Source organism: Macrobrachium nipponense, chromosome 8, assembly GCF_015104395.2.
Source record: "Macrobrachium nipponense isolate FS-2020 chromosome 8, ASM1510439v2, whole genome shotgun sequence".
Taxonomy (NCBI): domain Eukaryota; kingdom Metazoa; phylum Arthropoda; class Malacostraca; order Decapoda; family Palaemonidae; genus Macrobrachium; species Macrobrachium nipponense.
In genome coordinates this window covers 111,899,001-111,924,069 of record NC_087203.1, presented here as the reverse complement: position 1 = coordinate 111,924,069, position 25,069 = coordinate 111,899,001, and the positions used below count along the sequence as shown (strand labels likewise).

Below are 25,069 nucleotides of genomic sequence, written 5' to 3'. Positions count from 1 at the left end.
TTTTTTTTTTTAAAAATAAATCAATCAATCAAAATAAATAAAAAAAAAAATTAATATCCCAAGAAATATTGGGGGACATATAGCACAGGAATACACGAGTGTATATAAAGGCAATGTAGCAGTAAAAAATAAATAAATAATAAAATAAAAAGTAGCCCGCATCCCGACATTTGGGGTAGAATTAACCCTCGCCTTTTCCCAGCCTCCCAAAATAAAAAATACATAAATGCGTATCTTTTTTTCTTTGTTACGGAACAAAACATCGGTGGCCGTAAATAGAGGAGCAAACTTAGGTAATTAAGGTAAAGTTTGTACTGAGCTTCTGTACACAATATGGGGGATAAAGACTTTTGCCTCCTCCTCCCTGCCCCCCCACCCCCCCAACCCACCCCCCACCACCACCACCATCAGAAGTCTTTTACTCAGTTAACCCCGGTGCTAAAGTGCAAGTGTTGTCATAACAGAAGCTTAAAGGGAAACAGACTCTTTCTGTTTCTTTGTTCAGTCTGTTCTCGTTGTTCATGTTCCGTGTAATTTGTCTGTTCGTCCCCCTATTTCTTCTCTTCTCTCTCTCTCTCTCTCTCTCCTCTCATCTCTCTCTCCGCTCTTCTCTCCACCTGCAAGGCTTACCATGTACATCTTCCTTATAACCCCATCCTCGTCCTCCTCCTCCCCCATCCTCTAATCCTCCTATCCTCCCCACCCCCCGCGTCAGTACGACCAACTATAGATAATAATGATTACAATTACGATGTCTGATTTTAAGTTACAGCATTGCCTTTGGGTATGACTATCGCACTCTTCTATTATATCCTTCTCCTTGTGCAAACAGAAAAGAAGAAGAAGAAGAAGAAGAAGAAGAAGAAGAAGACGAAGACGAAGACGAAGACGAAGACGAAGAAGAAGAAGAAGAAGAAGGGAAAATTAAGATAACAAAATTATATTTCTGGATCGCATCATTTCCAAGCATCTTTCGAATATTCGACATTTTTTATTTTTCTCGAAGCTGACTTCAGACAGTAGTATTCGAAGGAGGTCGAAAACTGATTTAACCCGTTTAAGGCGACATTTAGCCCTTTCTTCCTCCCTATTACCATTCCTCCTTCCTATTACCATTCTTCCTCGTATTCCTCCCTTCCTCCTCTCTTTTCTCCTTCTCTCTCTCTCTCTCTCTCCTCCTCCGACCAGGCTGTGTTCGAAACTGTTATGACAACATTGAGGCGGTACCGGTTTTTAAAGGAGAGGCCAGAATATAATCAATGTTATCGGACCGTACTTCTTTATAAAATTAAAACACGGCCCTCGCTTTCAATGATGGAGAAAACGAAGGTGGTTGGGGGGTTGGGGGAGGGGGGAGAAAACACCTCTTAGCGTAGAATTCTAAATGAAACTAATGGGATTCTCTCTCTCTCTCTCTCTCTCTCTCTCTCTCTCTCTTTCATAGTAGGGAATTCAAAATGAAATTAATGGAATTCTAAAGGGGGGTGGGGGACGTTGGAGGAGAAAGAGGTATATTCCAGAAGGAACGAGAACCACCTTTCTCTCTCTCTCGTCGTCTCCGCTTCCCTCTCCGTTTCCCATCTTTCATAGTAGGGAATTCTAAATGAAAATTAATGGAATTCTAAAGGGGGGCCCTGGGGGACGTTGGAGGAGAAAGAGGTGTATTCCAGAAGGAACGAGAACCACCTACCTCTCTGGAGGGGGGACTTCCTCCTCCTCATCCTCCATCCCCCTCCCTCCTTCTTCCTCTCTCTCTCTCTCTCTCTCTTAGTGGGGAATTCTAAATTAAACTAATGGGATTCTAAGGGGAGGGTGGGGTGCTAGGTTGAAGGAGAAAGAGAGGTAATCCAGAAGGAACGAGAAACATTCTCTCTCTCTCTCTCTCTCTCTCTCTCTCTCTCTCTCTTAGCTGGCTTTTCTTCGATTTTTCTGTTCTGAATATATCTTTGGATTATGACGTCTTTTGGCGATATTTATAAGTAAGATTTGGGACGGCGGGCAAGTCACATAAGTAGAGGAAAAGTTTGAATACTTTTTTTTTTAAATCTTCCATTATCGTCATCTGCGTCGCGTTATTAATTGTTATAGCGATGACGATGTTGGTAACAGTGGGAATGGTTAATGGGGGAAATTTAGTAATATTATTTTGATCATTATTGAATCCGGGAATTATCAGGAGCGGCGCCTTTTGTGTCGGTAATGGCGCTCATTTTCCATTTTCTCTTCTCCTTGTGTTCGTAGCCAAAGGTAATATTCTTGTTATGTCTTTGTAAAGGCGTCATGTGCCCGTAATGGACAGTTCGTTTAAGATCCGAGTCATTTGGGAGAGCCTTCTTATATCCTTAATATCACCTGAATATTTTTATATGCAATAACGGCCGGCTAAGAAAAAAAAAGGAAGGGAAGAAAGAAGAAAGAAGAAGAAGAAAAAAGAAGAAGGAAGGAAGGAAGGAGGAAAGGATGGAGGGGAGGAGGAGGAAAAAGGAAGGAGGAGGAGGAAGAGGAAGAAGAATAAGAAGAAGGAGAAGGAGAGAAGAAGGAGGAGGATGGAGGAGGAGGAGGATAAAAGAAATAAGAAGAAGGAGAAGGAGAAGGAGAAGACATGGACATGGGCATAGATGTCTCCTTTTAGGGAGAACTTAAAATATAAAAAAATGAAATACATAAATAGTATTCCTAAGTATTTTTCCCCTTTTTTGGATGAGTACGAAATCCTTCCATTCCATTTATTAAAAAAAAAAAAAAAAATAAAAAAAAAAAAAAAAAAAAAATCATCCAAAGGCCGTGGCGTCACCGTCAGTTAGTTTTCGTTAAGCCAAAGGGCAGACAGCCTTAAAGATCCCATTAATGCCTTCGACCTCCTTAGGCACACGTACGTATCTCCTGCAGCAGCAGTAGGATATCATCCCGAGGGCGTCTGCTAAACACAGGAGGAGAAGGAGGAGGAGGAGGAGGAGGATTCGTTCCTACGACCCATCTCGCGTTACTATCTACATTTTTGAAATAATATTGGCAGTAATTTGGGTGTAATGCAGGTGGGAAATGGAGGGAAATAGTCATAACAATTCCTCTTTGTTACGTGAGCATTCGAACCCCCGTCCGCCGGAAATTTTGGAAACGGCTTCGATCAGCCGTTACGGCTGATGCCGCCGTTGCCGACCCTGTGTATACGTAACGGTCATTCCGGGCACTGCTTTAAAGCCAGTTGCGTTTAGCAAGCAACGCTTTCGTCGATATTTCGGAGCTGGAATCTTGTCTCTCCCCCCCGATGGTTTTGACGACCTGTAGCAGCCTCCCTCCCCCTCCCCTTTTAGAATAGCGGCGGGGAGTTCGTTCGTCCGTCGTCGCCCGTCTGAATTTCGGACCGTAGGCGTAGCCATCGTCCAAGGAATCGGATGCTCGATGCTAAACGTTAGGATATGGCCGGGAATGGGAACTAGGGATCTGCTCGCCGATATGACGGCTTCCGTCCTATAATCAGCTCAGATAAATGACTGCCGCCAGATACTAATGGAAAATATCTTCTTTTTATTTTTTTTTTTTTTTTTTTTTTCCTTTTCTTCCCCCTTAGCCCCCGCCCTCACTCGCCTCCCCCATCCTCTCCCAGGTACGTTTCTCCTCCCCCTCACCACCCTCACCCCCCAAATGCTTATACCTATACACTTATTTCCTTTTAATGTTCGGCTGCAGACCTCCTCGCCATTACCGGCCCCGGCGAGGCGATCATTAAATTGAATCTTAGCGTGAGGCGGCCGCCGGTGATTTACCAAAGCATGATATTGGTTCATTTCTGCGCCCATTTCCATAACCTCCCTTATGGATGTAGGCCTAAGTTAACGTCCGAGCTAACGGGCCCCTTTAGGGGGGAGTGAGGGGGGGCGGGGGGCGGCGAGTATGCAGATTAAATAGAATCGCCTTTCAATTACCTCCATGTTACCGCAATTAAATTCAAGCATGTGATGCGCGAATTAAATTTTATTTTATCTGAAATATTCCCGTTACCCGCCATTAAGGTCCGGCGCTTTTATTATTTTTTTCCAAGATATTGTTATTAAAAGAGAGCCGCTATTGGATTTCTAAAACGTAATCGACCCCATTAACTTTTATGCAGAACATTGTGTCAGTAAAGAATGTTGATGTTACGGCCTAGCGCTCCCAGGGTGATGATGATGCTGATGATGATAGTGTGTGTGTGTGTGTGTGTGAGTGTGCGTGCATGCGCTGCCGCGAGATGGGTGCTTGCGCGCTCCGGTCTCCTGAGGTTTAGCTTCTGCAGGAAGCGATTGTTTTGTATGTGCGTGTGTCGTTTGCAAGATCGTTTCTGTGCAGTTTTATGCTCTTTTTCATTGGGTTTAGTGCGATGAGTTTATTCTATGTAAATAAACACGCAGCCCTCGCAAATATAATTGAAATAATTTTTTTTTACGAATTCACAAGTAATTTCATCTTTACGTATTCATAAAAAGCAACTTGAAATGATTTCAAACGGGTTTATGAAGTGTTTGAAATCATTTTATGTCAGTCTTCGCCTTTTTTCCTTTTGGCAATATATTTTTTTTGTCTTTTTTTAGCTTAGCCATTATTATGTATTCCGTATTTTTGAACTTACGATCTTTATCATTAGAGCTTTATCACATTTCTATTTCATGCATTAAAGTCTCTTTGTTCTTTGCCTTTCGGATATATATATAAGAGGAGAATGTGTTTTAATGCTTCGTTAATCGAATACTTTTGCTTTTCAAGGGACTGAAGTAATATAACAAGAGTAAATGGCCATTTTAGTACCAGTGGTTTCTCTGTAATCAGTTATAATTTTTCACCAGTCTTTTATTTACTTCCGATTGCTAGGTGTTCATTTTCAAAAAATTAATTTTGTGGATTTTTGCTGAGCACCACTTAACATTTCCTGTAGAAACCTTAGTTTTTATAATTGTATTTTTAAGTCTCGTGCCAATGATGAAATATTATAGCTATGTATAGCTATGTATAATTGAGACTAGGTAGGAGTGGCAGACCTCGGTCAAGGTTTAGACCGATATAAAGCTAGAGTGAAGCCCTTCGTACGAAGCGATATCATCCATTTTCATGCTTGGTCTAGTCGTATGATGTTATGCTGTTCTTCATGTTCTTCAATCCATGCTCTGAAATGACTCGACATTTTCCAAGGCCACTGGAAAGAAAAAAATGATACATTTACGTCTCTTCTCTAGTATATGGTTTTCTTTCGTTTAAGACCACTGAAATGATATGGTATATTTAGAGTTATATTTGAGTTCTGATTTCATTTTTTTTATGGTCATGGCACCAATTGCGTTGTTTCTGAATTCCTCAAGTGTATGATATTCCACCTTTGTATCGTTGTGCGAGGTCATGGGTGAATTCTGAAGAGTGTTTTTGTAGAGTATTTCATATCACTGGCTGAGTTCCAGGCTATCTCAGTATAGCTGTTGATGAGTGTTATAAAGTATTATAAGAATAAAAGTTATTATAAGACTCTGGAAATCCTAAAATCACCAGAAATCTCTCTTCTCTCTCTTCTCCCTCCTCTCTCTCGTCGGAATCTATCTCTCTCTCCTCTTCTCTCTCTCTCTCTCTCTCTCTCTAGCTAGCTAATGCTGGGTAAAATACAGTATCATAAAAACTCATACTGAAATTACATCCTAAATCTCTCTCTCTCTCTCTCTCTCTCTCTCTCTCTGTCAGTTGTAAAGCGTCTTGTCACAACTGGACGAACAGGGTTCGATTCTCGAACCTGACAAATAAGCACGAGTGGACGCTTTCCCAAAACATTCAAAATACTTCTTTTTTTTCGACTCAACCAATGAATTTGGTACCCAGTGTCCAGTCGACTGTTGGGGGTTGTTGCTAGGTTGCAGAAGTGACGGCTCATTGCTCCATCAGAATCTGCAAGTCATCACTACTGGGTCAAAACCATACTTAAGGTTGTTCATAACGCAAAATGATAACCTTTTATTTTTGGAATGTGTGACCCGACTTCGAACGGAATATGGTGAAAAAAATATTCCCCTAGTCAGACTTTTCTCATTTTTTATTTCAAAACTCATATAATTTTCCTGAGTCACGATGAGTTTTTTCCTTTCTGTTTGAACTTTGTTGCTGCCTGAAAAGAATGATTTTTTGTATATTATATCATATATATATATACAATTATATATGTGTGTGTGTGTGTGTGTGTGTGTGTGTGTGTATATATATATATATATATATATTATATATATATATATATATATATATATATACATGTGTGTGTGTGTATGTATATATGTTGTGCTGTAAACAAATATTTTTAGAAATGTGCAAATAATTTTTTTTATTAATACAAGGTCCCTTACTCTTCAGCTTTGAGTGCATCCACTCAATATATATTTTCAGTTTGTTACGTAGTTTGTTCTTCAAGACGATGATTTGGAGAGGAAGGGAAAGTGTCAATAATAGTGTCCATGATAATTGTTTTTGGTCAATTCAATACCATTCAATTCATATCTTTATTCATATGCAATATATATAATTACATGAATTATATATTGTTAAAAAAATGACGTTTTGGTAATATATGTGAGGGCTTTGAAAATGCCTTGAACTTTAGTGTTGGAAATTTTGTGACCAAATTTTTCAGAAAATCTTTTCTCGAACTTTTTTTTTGTTAATTTTTTCTTTAAAATGAAAAATCAAGTATAACTTTGAAATGGAAAATGCGTTGAAATTGAAATCACAGCGTAATGATAATATAATCAAACAGTTTTCTTGAGAATTTCTCTGTAAGATTTCTTAATATAGAGTCCAGTTTGGAAACATGAAGAATCGGTGCCCAAAAGAATAAGTTTTATACTTTTTATAAACGTGTTTATATATTTCGACAATACTGGCATCATACATTGCGCGCATACAATTTCTAGCACGAATAAATGATAATTTTTCCTATTTAGAGGTAAAATATTCTCAAGAAGTGAAGCAGTAAAGAAGAATAGTATATTCTGCAATTGTGTGTCATATTCTAAATGTATAAATAAGATAAAACCTTCGTTAAACTACCTGTACTCTTAACGAAAATTAAGACTGCCAGAATTGATTAAGACCGGTAACGTTAAGTAGCCTTAGAAATAAAGAAATTAAGCAATAAAGAATTGTCGTATATTTTCGATGTTGCCTAATATAATACCATATAAACAATGGAAGATGATGTTAATAAGCTTCAGAAATTATCAAATGTCTCAGTATTATGTCTCGGTTTCATCATACAATTGATTGCGTCATTTCTTACCGGCTTCTATCCACTGGAGCTTGAGTTGTGCGGACGGTTATGCCGGCTATCATGCTCGCTAATTTTGGACTTTAGGAAGTTAACGGGTTTACTTAACGCTTCGCAAATGGGCCTAATGGCTTGCTTTGATTCAAGAGTGCTTGGTGCGTCCGTTTAAACACATTAATGTTACCATTTTTCACATCATTTTTCACCCGGGTTACTTCTGTACTACGTCTTTTATTTACTTATTATAATATCTTGGTGTGCATGACCATTATTCTCTCTCTCTCTCTCTCTCTCTTTTCCCCCAATTTTCTTTGTATGTCATTCATGTACTTTTTCGTGATCAATTTCTCTCTCATGATAATTTTGTGTTTCTCTCTCCCTCTTTCTCTCTACCCACAATTTTCTTTGTACGTAGTTCATGTACTTTTTCATGATCAATTTCTCTCTCTCTCTCTCTCTCTCTCTCTCTCTCTCTCTCTCTCTCTCTCTCCAATTTACTTCTGAACGTCATTTATGTACTCTTTCATGATAACTCTCTCTCGCTCTCTCTCCCCAATTTATCTCTGAACATCATTTATGTACTCATTCATGATAACTCTCTCTCTCTCTCTCTCTCTCTCTCTCTCTCTCTCTCTCTCTCTCTTTGAGAGCACCATTAGCGTTCTGTTTTTTTTGCTCTGTGGTATATAAATACCCTCTGTAATAGTTTGTTTCCTTCATCAGTTAGTCAAACATTCTAGCTTGTGAAACCAGCCGCTTCTTTCTGAGGTATCAGTAGACAAAAAGGTCTTTTGTATTTCCTTAACGTCCTTCATACTTTTAGGATGTCATTGGGGTCTTTGCCTTAATTCTCCGAGGAGGATGTCATATTGGTCTTTAATGAATCATTCCGCCTCCGTCTGACAAAGGACTGCTGTGATAAATAATATGGTAGGGTCGCTCAGTCACGCAACTTGTTTTCCCAGCCCTCCTGTGTGTATGTTTTTGTATGTTTGCATTACTTACACACACACACACACACACACGCATATATATATATATATATATATATATATATATATATAAATATATATATATATATATATATATATATAATAAAACATACACACACATTTATATATATACATTATAATTTTCTCTTCCCTTCGTCGTTCGCAAGATCGTTCTATTTATTTTTCAAATGGTTTTCCCATTCATTTTCTTCTTCTTACAGTGATAGGTCGAAACAGGTTGGAAACGTCTGCTTTCGAAGCTCAGCAAGTGGGTTAAAGAACACCAGCGTGTTAGTGGGTATTACTCGGTGGATGAACATCGACTATCTGAATCCATTCATACTCCCGGGAGCGTCCTGTTCCCACTTGTGAAGGGGGTGGCTGGGAGCTCTCGTCGTCGGCGTTCTTCAGGGCGTGGTCTTGGGCCCTTGATCATTGTGTGGGGTTTATTACTACGTCATACTGGTCTTATCCTTCTGGGCAATTATGAGTTGCCCATAGTTAACGCCTCTGTGTCTAATCTGGCTGTAATGAGGTAGTTTGTGTCTTCATCGCGCGCCTACTGTATAATCTATGAAGTGGTTTGCCTGCCTCTTCCGAACATTTCAACCTAGAAGTATATCTTAGTTTAACCAGACCATTGAGCTGATTAACAGCTCTCCCAGGGCTGGCCCGAAGGATTAGATATTTTCACTTGGTTAGGAACCAATTGGTTACCTAGCAACGGGACCTACTACAGTTTATTGTGATTGTGGGATCCGAACCACATTAAATCGAGAAATTAATTTCTAATCACCAGAAACAAATTCCTCTGATTCCTTGTTGGCAGAGCTGGGAATCGAAATTTAAACTTATAAAAAAACGGTGGTTTTTTGTTCTCAATTCGTAGTGTCCTGAGGAATTGGTATTGGCCCTCGTCACGAGGATTCCTGCATAATTGTTGAAGCTGAAGTCTTCCAACAAGACTGTTTGAAAGGAGTACTTCAAGGCTTCTTCAGCGAGGACCTTCCAGACGCTCTGAAGTGCGCATGCCCCCGTACGGTATAGTGTCAGTGCCGTCAGTTGCAAAAACAGCTGTTGGTAGAAAAAATTATATTAAAAATTGGAACGGCTTAGGAAAGAATTTTTTTTTTCAGAATATTGAATTGCGTAAAGAAATATAGAAAATTATAGAAATTAATGTGTTTTGCATATATATATATATATATATTTATATATATATATATATATATATATATATAATTATATATATTATAATATATATAATTATATATATATATTATATATATAGATAATTATATATATATATATATATATTATATATATATATTATAATTATATATATGAGCATATATATATTATTATATATATGATATATATTATATATATATATATAATTATATCTATATATATATATATATATATATTACTATATATATAATATATATATATATAGTATATATTATATATATATAATATATACATACACTTACAGACACATACGTATGTACACTGGAGTCTTTTTCACATACCTGTACCGCAATTGAGGTCTCCGTGTTATATGATATATAATCTTGCTTTTATTTCTATGATTTTTTTTTTATTTAGCTCCTCTATACCAAATACAGAATAGCTCTCTTAGCCAGTCTGCGCACTCACCTGCCATCACAAGTAATCAAACCACTTTTTATTGCCTTTATCTCTCTCTCTCTCTCTCTCTCTCTCTCTCTCTCTCCTCCTCTCTCTCCAGGAATTGTCTACGTCGGTGATAGTAATGTAACTGTACAGGAAAAGTAGTCGGCCATGATTGTGAAAGTTAAATATTTTACAAGATAGGAAATGCCTCTCTCTCTCTCTCTCTCTCTCTCTCTCTCTCTCTCTCTCTGTCACTTTGTCTTTATATGTGATCGCTCGTGCCTGTCTGTCTATATGTGTCAATATATATAATTTATATATATATATTATATATATATATATATATTATATATAGATATATTATATATATATATATATATATATATATATATATATGTATGTATGTAAGTGTATATATATATATATATTTGATTTATATATACACATATAAATATATAAAATATAGTATATATAATATATATATATATATATATATATATATATATATATATATATATATATATATATATATATATGCATGTAAAGTAATGATGAAAGTATATACTTTTTATATTAAATATAATATAATCAAATTGTTTGTATATACCCTTATATATATATATGTATATGTAAAGTATTTTGTATACATGTGAATCGTTTTATTTTGAGCTTTGATGTTGCTTTAGCGGACGAAAACCATTCTGCCATTTTCGTGCATGGAGAGAGAGAGAGAGAGAGAGAGAGAGAGAGAGAGAGAGAGAGAGAGAGAGAGAATCTGGATTTTACATTACGGACTGGATTTCTTTGTTCTCGGCAGACATTGCTGATTCACTTTGCGGTTTTGAGTCCAGCAATAATGATTTCTATGTGCAAGAATAATAAAAAAAAGAAGTGAAAGAAGATAATGGAATATAGCTCTTACAGACTTACATTTCGATATGGAATAATAACTTTTCATGTAGGATGGACAAAAGCAAATTTACGGGTATACAGTCGGAGCTTTTTTTTTTAAAAATCTATTCGATGTAGTTAAAAACTATACCCACTTGACCAGCTTCAACACCAGGAACACAGAGAACTCATTTTTTAAAATCATAATCACAATTTATATTCACCAAAAATTTGTACCCACTTTTTTTTAAACGAAATTAAAAAAAATTTTCTCAAACTCCAAAATGTTATACGAGATTGAAAGTGGATTCTAATGTCTCTAATTTTATTTTTTCCTAGAAATTTTTTCATCAAAATCCAAATTTATTTTCTCCGAAGGGTTTGTAAAAGTAGATTAAAATGTCACCCTTTTTTCAGTTTACCCACTTTTTTTTTTTATTAGAATTAACATTTATATTCTACGAAAGGTTATACGAGATTAAAAATAGATTAAAATGAACATTTTGTTTACCTACTTTTTATTTATTTATTTTTTTTAGCAAAATTAAAATTTTTCATTAAAATTAAAATTTATTTTCCTGAAAGATTATACGAGTTTAAAAAGTCGATTGAAAAATTTAACTATTTCTATTTTTCTATTCAGACTGAATATGCTTTCGATCATTTTCATTTCCGGCCGCTATATCTCTTTCGACGTACCTGGGCCCCACGAAATTATACCTGTGGAAATTACACCTGCGCGACTTTTGCCAGTGCTTGGACGCAGCCAGACGTGACTTTCGTGTGACTTTCGTCAGTTAACTTTTTTTGTTCCCAGTCGTGTAATTTTTCGTGAGTGACGCCACACGAGAAGAAGGTGGAAATGCGAAAGTGCCTTTCTGCGGATCAAAATCTCCTTGGTCGCAAACTATATATAATGTTGGTGTTGTCTGTGTATCTGATTTGGACCTCAGGTATGTCAGAGCTTGTTACAATTTCTATTCTGTGTATTTGTTTACTTTAGTGGGCTGTATTATGAATTTTTTTTTAATATTATACATCTAATACATTAGGCCGTTACGGTATTTATTCTTGCATTGTATTTACGCTCAGATAAAACTTTATTTTTGTTGACTGTGTATCTGATTTGGACCACAGATAATGTAAGAATTCGATACAATTTCTGTTCTATGTATTTGTTTATTTTAGTGGGCTGTCAATGAATTGTTTAATATTATACATCTGAGTTTTGTTGTATTAGGCCGCTATGGTATTTATTTTGTAGTGTATTTATGCTCAGATGAAAGTCTTCACTTTTGTTTACTGTGTATCTGATTTGGACCCCAGGTAATGTGAGAATTTGTTACAAATTCTGTTCTGTGTATTTGTTTACTTTAGTTGGCTGCAATATGAATTTTTTTTTTTATATTATACATCTGAGTGGTGTTGTATTCTTATACATTAGGCTGCTAGGGTATTTGCTCTTGTTTTGTACTTGTATTCATATAAGACTTCATTTTTAACGATAATTAGTAATTGAAGGAGGTGTGAAGTATAAATATTATCAGTCTTCTTTTCCAAAGTGAAGGATTATTATTATTAATTGTTGTTATAATTTTTTTACAGTCGTTCTATTCGACTGGGTGGTTTTTATAGTTTGGGGTTCCCGGTTGCATCCTCTTTCATTATTATTATTATTATTATTATTATTATTATTATTCATAATGGGTTGCATATCTATCCAAGCCATTAGTAAGAAAGGACTAGAATGTTTTATGTTTATTTTATAAATGCATCACGAAGAATATCTTAGCCTGAAATCATCAAATTTTTTCTGTCTGGTCTAACATTGTGATATTTCGCCTAAATTTCATAAATTACGGCCTGTAACTTCGTTTTTATGAGGTCTGACCGTTCTATAAAGTACTTCATACCCATCCATAATTGATTGGTCTATTTCATCTCTCCATTAAAATCTTAATACAACCCGCTTCCCGATGTTCCTCTATGGCTTTTGAGGCAGCGTAATGCATAACTAATCAGCTCACAAGTGGCCATTTTCCTTTATTTTCCTCTGAAGTCTCGAGAAATGCAGCGGCGATTAACATAGTTCGAGCTTACTCTTGAAGCCATCAAATACACGTAATTACCTCGTAATCACCGTTATCATTACGGGGAATTTGTTTCTCCTGGAAGGCTCGGTAACAACCAGCTTTTAAACACGCACCTTATACCTCTACCTACCCCTTTCCCTTTCTCCAGACCCACCTATACCCCCACCATATCCCCTTCCAGGGCCAGCCAAGGGAAGACCTGGGGAGGTGGGTTAGCCGATTTCCTTTGTGATCGCTAAATGAAGCTGTCAGCTTTCTTTGTTCTTTGCTGGTGGTTTCTTTGCAGTCGCCGTCCCATTGTCATGAATTTTCGTGGGTTTGGCCCGGGGTAGTAGGGCTTACGCCCCTTAGGCACGACGGCGACGACTGAGAAGGAATAATATATTTTTTTTTTTTTTTTTTTTTGCCCCGAGTCTCGAGATAATGTGCTGGAAATGAAAATAAGAATTTAAGAACAAATTTGGGCTTTTGGATGGACATTTAAATGCATGCATTTTTGCGTGTTTATATGTACATTAGTGTACGTACACATGCACACAAATATATATATATATATATATATATATATATAATAATATATATATATATATATATATATATATATATATATATATATTTATATATATGTATCTATATGAATGTTTTTGTCACTTACACATACTTGACATTTGTAGATTTAAAAAGAACTTTCAAGTTACAAATATATAATTTGATAATTAAATTTACTATACATTGTGAATAATTATACCCAAAGCGATAAATAGACCTAATGAGGATATCTGCCAAGTTTCAGGATTCGAATTTTGGCCTTTGTTTTAGATACAGTGATAAACAATGGACTTTGACCACCCCTCCTATCAGGAGATTATATAATATGTATATATATATATATATATATATATATATATATATATATTATATATATATTATTTATATATATATATTGTGTGTGTGTATACATATATTATAATATTATATGTGTATGTGTGTGTGTCGCGCGTAGCTAATATGTCTGGAACTCGTTGTTCATACAAGGAAAACGCAAATATACTGCATTTTAGTAAGTTAGGCAGACTTGTAGAACGAGTTTTAACTGCGTTGTGATCGAAAGTGAGAATATGGTCTTTGCTTCTATACAAAAAAATTTAATAAAGATTTATGTGTCAGTATAAGTTTTACTTGAGTTTTGTCGAAAGGTAATAATGTATGTCATAAAAATTTGATTTACTATGCGAAAATCATACTGTATCGTCAGTGCTGAGTTATATTGATTGTGTCTCGTAATATCCACTTAGATGTGAATGAGCATCACTTAACGAAGTCTGCGCCGTTGAATATTTGCTGAAATTGAAAGGCTAATATGGACTGCGGGTTTTAATCTGCAACGTAATCGTGGAATTTCTCTGGTTACGATGTTTTTGACACGTTTCCTATTAAATCAAGAAGTAGAGAAATCCTCCAAAGGCACTGTCACTCTCTAATTCTTGATATGAGTTGATACTTCAGTCATTTGGTTAAATGGTCTTTTCTATCTGGAAATCGACTTCAGAATTTTTTTTTCTAAGTAAATAATCTTTACGTCTTAAAATCAGCTTTATATTTTTTTCCTTTGGATTTTTTTTCTCCTATGTAAATACTCTTTGAATCTTAAAATCAGCTCGATAGCTTTTTTATCTTTTGATTTTTTTCATCGTATATCGTTATATCTTAAAATCAGCTTTTTATTTTTTTATCTTTAGATTTATTCTTTGTTAGTAATATTTACATCTTAAAATCGGCTTTGTTTTGTATTTCTTTAGATTTTACATTTATAAATATTCTTGAAATCAGCTTTATATTTTTTACCTTTAGAATCATTCTTTGTTAATAATCTTTAAATCTTAAAATCAGCTTTATCTTTATTTCTTTAGATTATTTTCCTTTGTAAATATTCTTTAAATCAGCTTTATATTTTGTTTTATCCTTAGATTTTACTTTGTAAATAATCTTCAAATCTTAAAATCAGCTTTATGTTTTTTTATCTTTAGATTTTTTTCTTTGTAAATAATCTTTAGATTAAAATCACCCTTCTATTTTTTATTTTATCTTTTCTTAGGACGTGCTGTTATGAACTAATAGTAAAATGACTTGTTTACGCAAACGACTTCGAGGTTTATTTTCCATATTAGGATTATTTAATGGCAAGATATTTCGGTCTGTTTTTGTCGTTTCAATCTTATATTAATTTTTTTCCAAATTCATTATTTTCAATTTTCGCAATAAGCTTTAAAATTTTTTTTTTTTTTTTGTCTGAAGTCAAATGCCTTTGCAATTGATAAGTAGGAAATGCTTTCATTTACCGTTATGGGCTCCTTCGATAAAAAGAAAAGAAAAAAAAAATGAACTTCTTTGGAGGCTGATGGCTGAATTGCAGCTTCAGAATGTCAATGGCGTCTGCAACGGAAATATTTATTGCAGTGTAGAAGATTGCGTCCAGAGCACTTCCAGGTTTTGTGTATTACGGCATAATGGAAAAATTTTATTGACGAACGGATCGTCAATAGAACGGGAATTATGGGTAGAAGTATGAGTGGGAAAGCGTTGAAAAATTATGAAAGCCTATACGAATTTCAAGATTAATTAATGAAACATAAATAGGATATTAAAAAGAAATAGATGCGAAGATATCGTAAATAGCAGGTGTGAGATGGATAGGAATAAGAATGTAAAAATTGAAAAAAACAATTGTGAAAAGCCTATTACGAAAATGTAGATTAATGAAGATGAAAAAAACTGTCAAGTATAAGATTGAAAAAAAAAAAAAAACAGCAGGTGAGAGATGGATAGCAATAAGAACGTAAAAATATGGAAAAACAATTATGAAAAGTCTATTACGAAAATGGAAATTAATGAACATGAAAGAACTGTTAAGTATAAGATTGAAACGAAAAAAAACAGCAGGTGAGAGATGGATAGGAATAAGAATGTAAAAATATAACAAATAATTAAGAAAAGCTTATTACGAGAATGGAAATAAATGAACACGAAAAAAACTGTTAAGTATAAGATTTAAAAAAAACAGCAGGTGAGAGATGGGTAGGAATGAGAATGTAGAAATAGGAAAAATAATAGTGAAAAGCCTATTACGAAAATGGAAATTAATGTACATGAAAAAACAACCAAGTATGAGATTGAAACTGAAAAAACACAGACAAGCATTGTGTTTAATATTAGCCAAGAAATCAAAACGTCTCCAGGTGAACAGACAGACACACATCTTGCCATTAGAATCCTAATATGGCGAAGGTACCATCTAGTCAGGAACTGACCCCTGCGACTCAGACGAGAAGGAATAACAGCGAGAGACGAAAATTGGGAATCGCAAAATCTCGCCAAATGACAGGGAACAGAACGTGGGGTTGAGGGAGGTCTTAGGGTTTTTTTTTATTCATTTTTTTTTTTATAAAATTTTTTTTTGGAATTTTTTTCCTTTTTTTTTAAGCGTCAGCTCATGCAATTGCATTCTTTGGCGAATTTTTACTTATGACGTGTCCGATACACGGGTGATCAGCTCGCTGGGGGCGGGGGGTGGGGATAGATGATTTCTTGACATATCAACACGTTATTTTGTATGTGTAAGTTTGTATATTTGTATTTTTTTTAGAGGGAGAAAAATCATGAAGATTTAACGAAGCGTTAAGACTTCTTTTGTATGTTTAAATTTATATAGGCTTATCTAGATAGGTTCTTTATTTTATTGTGGACAAATTTATCGCAGGTTATTGCCATTTTTATCTCCTCCGTTACATTGAATGAGGAATCTTCGGTTTCGTGTACCTCTCAACCTACAGCGTAATACACCGCAATAAATTTTGTGTATTTATTTCAGTCAAACCTCCGTCTAATTACACTCCTTGTTCTCGCGTGCGTGTATGCATCTGTTTCTCTCTCCGTCATATATTTATCTTTACTTTTTTTTTTTCCCCCAGAAGGCTGTGTATTACACCGTCCAGCGTCTTTCCCAAGTACAGTTGGTAGCATTAGGAAGGGTTTCCAAATACGTGCATTAAGCCTTAAAAGCTCTTCGGGAGTCGTAAATATTTAATGGAAGTAGGGCATAGATATCCGCGTTCAAGAGCTCTCTTCTTTTTCTCTTTTTCTCTCTCCGGGGCTGAAAGGGACGGGTGGACGGGGTTGGTATGGGATGGTCCGTCAGGGTTTTGGGCTGTGGTGGGGTAGTGGGCTAAGGGGTGGGGGGGGGGGGGTGGGGGGGGGGGAGGTTGGGATGATTGCAGAAAGGTAAAGGGATTTTTTGGGTGGAAAAGGACACGGCTGTGTGGAAGAGGAACCGAGTGTCCTATTGTCCACTTCTTGTGGGATGTCTTCCGTGCGTCAGTTATTAAGAGACATTGCTCAAGTTGTAAATAATAATTAATGTAAAAAATCGATCAGTCATTGACGTCAAGACCAGCGTCATTGTTTACATGACATTTTAAAAAAATGATTATTAAATATGAATTTCAATGTATATTACCATCAAATGCTCAGATATCTCTAAATTCATTTTTTCACCTGATGATTGTTTTTAAAAGATGATTGACAAGATATCTATAAATTCATTTTTTCACCTGATGATTGTTTTTAAAGATGATTGACGGGAATATTCTTAAAATTCCCAATAATTGTATACTTCGTAAATAGAAAATTCTCCAGGAATGGCGTCACACGTATACAATATATATATGTCTTTGTGTCTGTGTGTGTGTTTGTATGTTGCCTGAGGCTTCTTGAGTCGCAGTAACAGTCGTAGTTCCAGTCGCAGTTGCAGTAACAGTCAGTCACAGTCGCAGTCGTAGTCGCAGTAACAGTCACAGTCACAGTCGGAGTAACAGTCGTAGTCGCAATCGTAGTCTCAGTAAAAGTCGTAGTCGCAATTGCAGTCGTTGTAACAGTCGACAGTCGTAGTCGTAGTCGCAGTTGCCGCCGCAGTAACAGTCACAGTCACAGTAACAGTCGTAGCCATAGTAACAGTCGCAGTAACAGTTACAGTCGTAGTTGTAGTAACATTCCCAGTCCCAGTCGCAGTAACAGTTACAGTCGCAGTAGTCGTAACAGTCGCAGTAACAGTCACATCGCAGTAACAGTTACAGTCGGAGTAACAGTCACATCGCAGTAACAGTTACAGTCGTAGTAACAATTACAGTCGCATTTGCAGACGCAGTAACAGTCACAGTCTCAGTCGCAGTAGCAGTCACAGACACAGTAACAGTCTTAGTCGTAGTCGCAATCGCAATCGCAGTCGCAGTAGCAGTTGCATTAACAGTAACAGTCACAGTGACAGTCGTAGTCGTATTAACAGTCGCAGTAACAGCCACAGTCGCAGTAACAGTCGTAGTCGTAGTCGCAGTCTCAGTAACAGTCACAGTCGCAGTAACAGTTACAGTCACAGTTGCAGTCGCAGTAGCAGTCACAGTCACAGTAACAGTCTTAGTCGTAGTAACCGTCGCAATCGCAGTTGCAGTAACGGTTACAGTCACAGTTGCAGTTGCAGTAACAGTAACAGTCACAGTCGTAGTCGCAGTCTCAGTAACAGTCGTAGTCGTAGTAACAGTCGCAGTTGCAGTAACAGTAACAGTCACAGTCACAGTCGCAGTCGTAGTAACAATCACAGTCACAGTCGTAGTAACAGTCACAATCACAGTCGCAGTAACAGTCACAGTCCTAGTCGTAGTATCAGTCACAGTCGCAGTAACAGTCACAGTCACAGTAACAGTCGCAGTAACAGTCGCAGTCGCATCATATCTGGAAGGGCTCACGTCGTTAGCTTTTACGGGCCACCTCCCGCCTCCTTTTGTCTCAATTTTGAGGCCGTTTCTGTTACCTACCGCCATTGTCTCCCGAAGCGAGATAATTTTTTTACTACTCGAAAAAGCCCTTTTTGTTAAATATCGGAGAAGTCGGCGAGAGAGAGAGAGAGAGAGAGAGAGAGAGAGAGGAGAGAAGGCACACATTTCTTGTTATCGCCATTTTATCCCTCCCACCCTTTTTGGCAAGTCATCCTTCGTCGCTATACTCCTCCCTCCTACCTCCTCCTACCATTACAAATGCTCCTCCTCCTCCTCCTTCACCTGCTCCTTCATCTCCTCCTCCTCCTCTGCTATTGCTAATCCTTCTGCTGCCACCATCCTTTTAACATCTTTTCCATCAGAAACCTTTAAACTCTTTCTCTCTCTCTCTCTCTCTCTCTCTCTCTCTCTCTCTCTCGTATAAGACTGTGAAGTGTTGCTTTTGATATTAATATTAACTGTTACATGAATGATAATGAATTCATTCTGCACCTACTAAAGTGTATTGTCCCTCTCAATTCATTTAGCTTTTTTTTTTTTCATTTGCATCGATAAGAAAAAGTCATTTGCATGTCGAGTTCATACGAAAGGAGTTTCCTGTCTTGTTAATCTCTCTAATTCGTGTTTCCTGGGACATGCGATGAGTGACGAGAGGCGTCTGCGTTATCGCACGAAAGCTGTGTGTATATATATATATATATATATATATATATATATATATATATATATATATATATATATATATATATATATGATACAGGCATGACAGCTAATCAGTCAGATATACTATGCAGATAAGAGGGCAGTGGAAACAGGCTGGTACATAGAAACATCTTTATTGGTACCTCCGGCAATGACTAATCTATCCTTATGTACGTTTGGCTTTAGAGAGATTATTGCATATTTATTTGTATTTATAATCCACTATTTATTTTAATCTTTTATTAGTCTTGAAAATGAGACTTGCTGTCTTGAAACGTCGGCACAATTAAGATTTTATTTATGTACCAGTCTGTTTCTACTGCATATATATATATATATATATATATATATATATATATATATATATATATATATATATTATATATATACTATATATATATATATATAATATATATATATATACTATATATAGATATACACATATGTATGTATATATTATATATATATATCCACACACATATATATATATATATATATATATATATATATATATATATATATATATATATATTATAAAGTTGGGATGCGCGCGTGAATGATATTAATATAATATTATAACATTATATAAAGTTGGATGTGCGTTTGTGAATATATTAATTTAATTTAGATGAATTAGCCGAAGCTATCTTTATTTGCAATGCAAACGATAATGTCTCCAGCAGTGTATTATTCTTTCAACCTAAAATGGGTGATGGGATATGTGTTAATTTCATTGCTATGCTGAATAGCCCAAAAGTATTTTATTTTTAGACTTCGTGCTTATATATATTATATTTAATATGTAATACCCAACCAAGCTATTTTTATTTTGTTTCTTAATATCTCGAAGTCAATGACATTTCGTTTCGAACAGTATATTATTATTGCCGTGATAATTCCTGTATTTGTCCATCTTTTTACCCGCCCCCCCCCCCCCCCCCCCATGTTGGAATCCTAACCATTTTCCTCCTTGCATATCAGCGGTATCCATATTGTCCCTTCCTCCCTCCCTTCCATTCACCCACCCAACCCTCCTCCTCTCCCCCTCCCCACCCCCCCCTCCCCCCCCCTCCCCCCACCCTCCCATCCACAACCAAAGCCCTTTGACAACAATAATTGATTGACGCTGGTGGAGATCTGTGTAGTATACCTGGCGATCAATACTGCATGGCCATTGGTGGAATACCTCGGGCTTGGGGGCCAATCTCTCTCTGTCCGTAACCCTTTGATACCATTTGTCACCTCTATAGTGTCGCAGCCATTCGAATGGGGATCCGTCGTTCAGGTAAATAACATCAAATCCATAACGTTCCCGGGGAACGTATAGTAGTATGTCTGAATGTACTTGAGACGTGCTGCTGACCACGTGATTAGAAGGTGTCCCCCCCCCCTCCCCCCCCCACCCCCCCTCAGGAGAACTGCCTATAATATCGCCTTCGTAACGGTACCTTATCACTCTTCCTCCCCCGTTTCCCTCTCTCCTCTCTAACCTGTCTACATAACCCCTCTCCCAGACACCTCTCACTCCGTGTCCCCTCCTCCCCTCCCCCTCCCACCTCTCTCTCTCTCACTCTCTCTCTCTCTCTCTCTCTCTCTCTCTCTTCATTCGGTTTTATTTCCTCATTATTCTCAACGACGGCAACAACAATTCCTTCTTACTCGTTATTTTGGGGATTCCGAAACCCATTCATTGTTGATCATAAAGGACATCAAATAAACCTTTGAATTCGTGTCGTCTTTCGTGCGCGCAAAAAAAAATTATACACTTAAAAGAGACTCAGAAGAATGTTGACAGTCATCTTTTCACCCTGTATTTGTTGTTTGTACGCTTTCTCCCTTTCCATTTACCCCGTTCTCTCTCTCTCTCTCTCTCTCTCTCTCTCTCTCTCTCAGTGCTCAAGCTCGGAGAGTATTTGAAGTCATACGTCAGTTTTATATTAATAATGGCGCTTGATTAACAATTTATGTGCTATCAGAAAGTTTCAGTTTTTTAATTAATTAGATCTGTATCTCCCGCTTGTTATGAGTAATTATTTTCAATAAGATTTTGTAAAATGATTAAGCTTGAGAACATGTATGAGATAATTTTATTTGCAGCGAAAGTATAAGATTTTTTTTTTTTAACTAAGTTTAGGAAGAGCTGTAATGTCGTCTAAAAGTAGCAGGCTCCTTAACTTTGTAGCATTTATATTACTTTAGCACACAGTCACACACATATATGTATATATATACATATATACTATATATATATATATATATATATATATATATATATATATATATATATATATATATATACTTTGTCCTTTGAATTTTTGTCCTTTTTCATTTATGTGGTTTTATGAACTACAAAATGTAGTTATTCAATAGAAGCCTCGCGGTAGAAATCAGACAAGAAACGTATCCTGAAATGATTTCTTACCTAAAAAAAAATTAATGAGCAATGTTTTATTGATTTCAACTCAGCCTGGTAACAGTTACACACACGTATTGACGGCAAACTCGGCCTGGTAACTTTTACGCTTGTAATGATGGCAATACAGCCTGTAAGATCGCATTCTCTTTTACCTGTATGCGTCCGTTTGCTTATATTCCATCAAAGTAACCCCAAAAGAGTGCCGTATTTTGATACAAAGTTGTGATGAATAATTCATGTGCTCCCTCTTGTATGAATGAAATCTTTCGATGGTTATCGATTAAAAATATAGCGCGGTTTCTGTAACGAGAAATTGTATGTTCTTTATGGATTACAGCCAAAAGTTATGTATCTGGAATCGAAAACCCAATAAACGTTTTTCACCGGATGCCGTCATAATCCAGTAATTGCAACATTCATACTTTTTAACTTTTGTGTCGCACGTGAATACTTCTAAAATGTTTACCGGTACTGTCCTTTATCCAGTGCAAGACTTAACCTTTTCACTCTTAAGAACTAAGAAGCATTTATTTTATAAATCAGGCGCACTTCATACTTCATTTCCTTTGCCATACCTGGACGAGGTCAGTTTTCGGCGTAAGATGTTAACAGCACAGGGCATAAGATGATTCCTTAGAGAGTTGGGCTCTTTATGACATTATTTGCGGGCTGTATAGCTGAGACTATCATAAGAAGTATACAGAACATGCTGATAAGTAATCATCGGACTTATTGCATTGTGACAGAACCTGACGTATTTTTTAAGCTTCTATCTTTCCTTTTTATTGTACCTCCGCACATTTTTTTTATTTTTCTTTCTTCCATCTAACTTTCCTCCCTCTCCTGACAATTGTTTCGTGATGCAACTGCTTTCAGGTTCCCTCCTGTTACACTTTTCATGCCTTCTAACTGTCAATTTCATTTTCAGCGCTGAATGACCTCGTAGGTCCCAGCGCTTGCCCTTTGGTCTAGATTCTCTCTCTCTCTCTCTCTCTCTCTCTCTCTGAGGTATTAAAATATTATTTAGAATTACGAAAAATAAAATTATCTCTCTCTCTCTCTCTCTCTCTGACGTATTTGAGAAAGAAATTATTTACAATATACGAAGAATAAAATTAATTTTCTCACGAAAAATAAAATTAGCTCTCTCTCTCTCTCTCTCTCTCTCTCTCTCTCTCTCTCTCTCTCTCTCTCTCTCTCTCATTTAGAATATATGAAAAGTTCAAATTAACTGCCTCTTGCCCTCTGTTCCCGATTTGGGACAGACCGAATAACGTGACTGTCTGCCATAAGTGGATTAATACCTGTCAATCATTTAAATTTACTGCCCGCGTCTTGAGTCTCGTGGTGATATTTGCGTGGTCGCTGACGGGAAGGGGAGGGACACTAAGGAAAATATGGCCGTGTCTATTGATTGTGTCACCATTCTGTCCGCAGGTCAACGCTTTTGAATACCTAGTTGAATGCCTACTTGTTGTTCATATACTGGAGAAGGCTGTTTGTTGATATTTGCAACAATGATCCATATTCTTCCCTTCGTCCATAACACAGTTGACGAATGTCTATCAACGTGGATATATTGCAAGGAGGCATTGTCATTGATTTTTACCCATGACTTTTATGAGGCTTTCAAATGTAATGTCACAAATATCTCATAAAATGCTTGGGGATGACTATAATGTCACACATATCTCATTAATAACTTTAGGATAACTATAATGTCACAAATATCTCATTAATTGCTTAGGGATGACTATAACGTCACAAATATCTCATTAATTGCTTGGGGATGACTATAATGTCAAAAATATCTCATTAATAGCTTGGAGATAACCAGAATGTCTCAAATATCTCATTAATAACTTTGGGATAACTATAATGCCTCAAATATCTCATTAATAGCTTGGGGATAACTAGTATAATGGGCGACAGGGACTTAACACCTAAAATATTGTAATTCATTGATTCATACGGGAATGAATGAATTCATTCACACTGGAAATACAGTATACATTCTATAAACTCTTAAGTTTAGAATTACTGACTCATCGATCACCCAGAAGCATAAGTTGAATAAATAAACAAGTCTTGAAAATATTACTAAATAACTCCCCCTTAAGTTATTAAATATTTCTGATAAAATTGCAGTTATTAATTAATTCTCCAAACGTTATTATAAGACTTTCGTATCGACTGACATTTGAAGACTTACAATCACCAATGCGTGAGCAAGAGACAGAAATATATTCGTCTTCTAAGAAATGAAAAAAAGAACTTATTTAAGCGTAAAAGATTCTTTCAACAAAAAAATGATAAATTATAACGTTCCAGTTACAATGAATAGCATGGGGTGAAAAATAACTGGAAATCTGTACTGCAAGGTTAGTGTTTGACAGGAATCAATTATTAATATACTTACTGCTTTCGAAATTATCGCAAAGAGTTAGCTGTAGAGTTGGAAGAGCCTTTTAGTTTATGCTATGAATGAAATAATAATTTAAAACATTTGCTTTAGAATTTACAGTAAATAGATAGCTGGAGTGTTGGGGGAGTCTATAATGACTAATAGCACGCAACATTCAATATTTATCGTTGCGTGAATATATAAGATGATGTGGCAAAGTACATATACAATGCAACGTTTTATATCCCACCAATCAATACACGCTTAGTAATGTCAATGAATCCAATGAAGATATTTGTTACTGTGATTTGAAATCCACATTTTTCATCATCTTTTTGGATTTCATTTGATTGATATTCTTACAGTATTTCCTTTAACTTAGCTCTATATTTAAGTTTTTTTTTAAGGAATACGATTCTTTTCCTTGTCTTCTATACGTTTTATGCCTATATAGTATATATAGATATATGTATATGTATATGTATATGAATATATATATATATATATATATATATATATATATATATATAATATATATATGTATATATATATATATGGGCATAAAACTATGTGTTTAAATATGCCCGATTTGTGTGCCTTTAAAAAGTAATGGTAAATATATTATATATATATATATATAGATTAATATCTATAGATATTTACTAAGATATAGTATATATGCATACATACTCAATATTATAATAAATTCGTCCCAAACCTAAATAAATTAGGTACTACAAAGAAGGATATTTTTACTGTTACGTCGATCACGAAGAAGGGCGGTCCTCTATGTATACATGTGGTGTTTTCGCATGGTAACACTGCGTCCCGGGCTTTAAAT

General features: G+C 35.9%; 1 long non-coding RNA gene across 1 annotated transcript in view; it reads left to right on the top strand.

The window, feature by feature from the left end:
- LOC135222960 (uncharacterized) overlaps nt 1-25,069 on the top strand; it is a 183,391-nt gene that overhangs the window by 119,550 nt on the left and 38,772 nt on the right. The window lies entirely within an intron of this gene.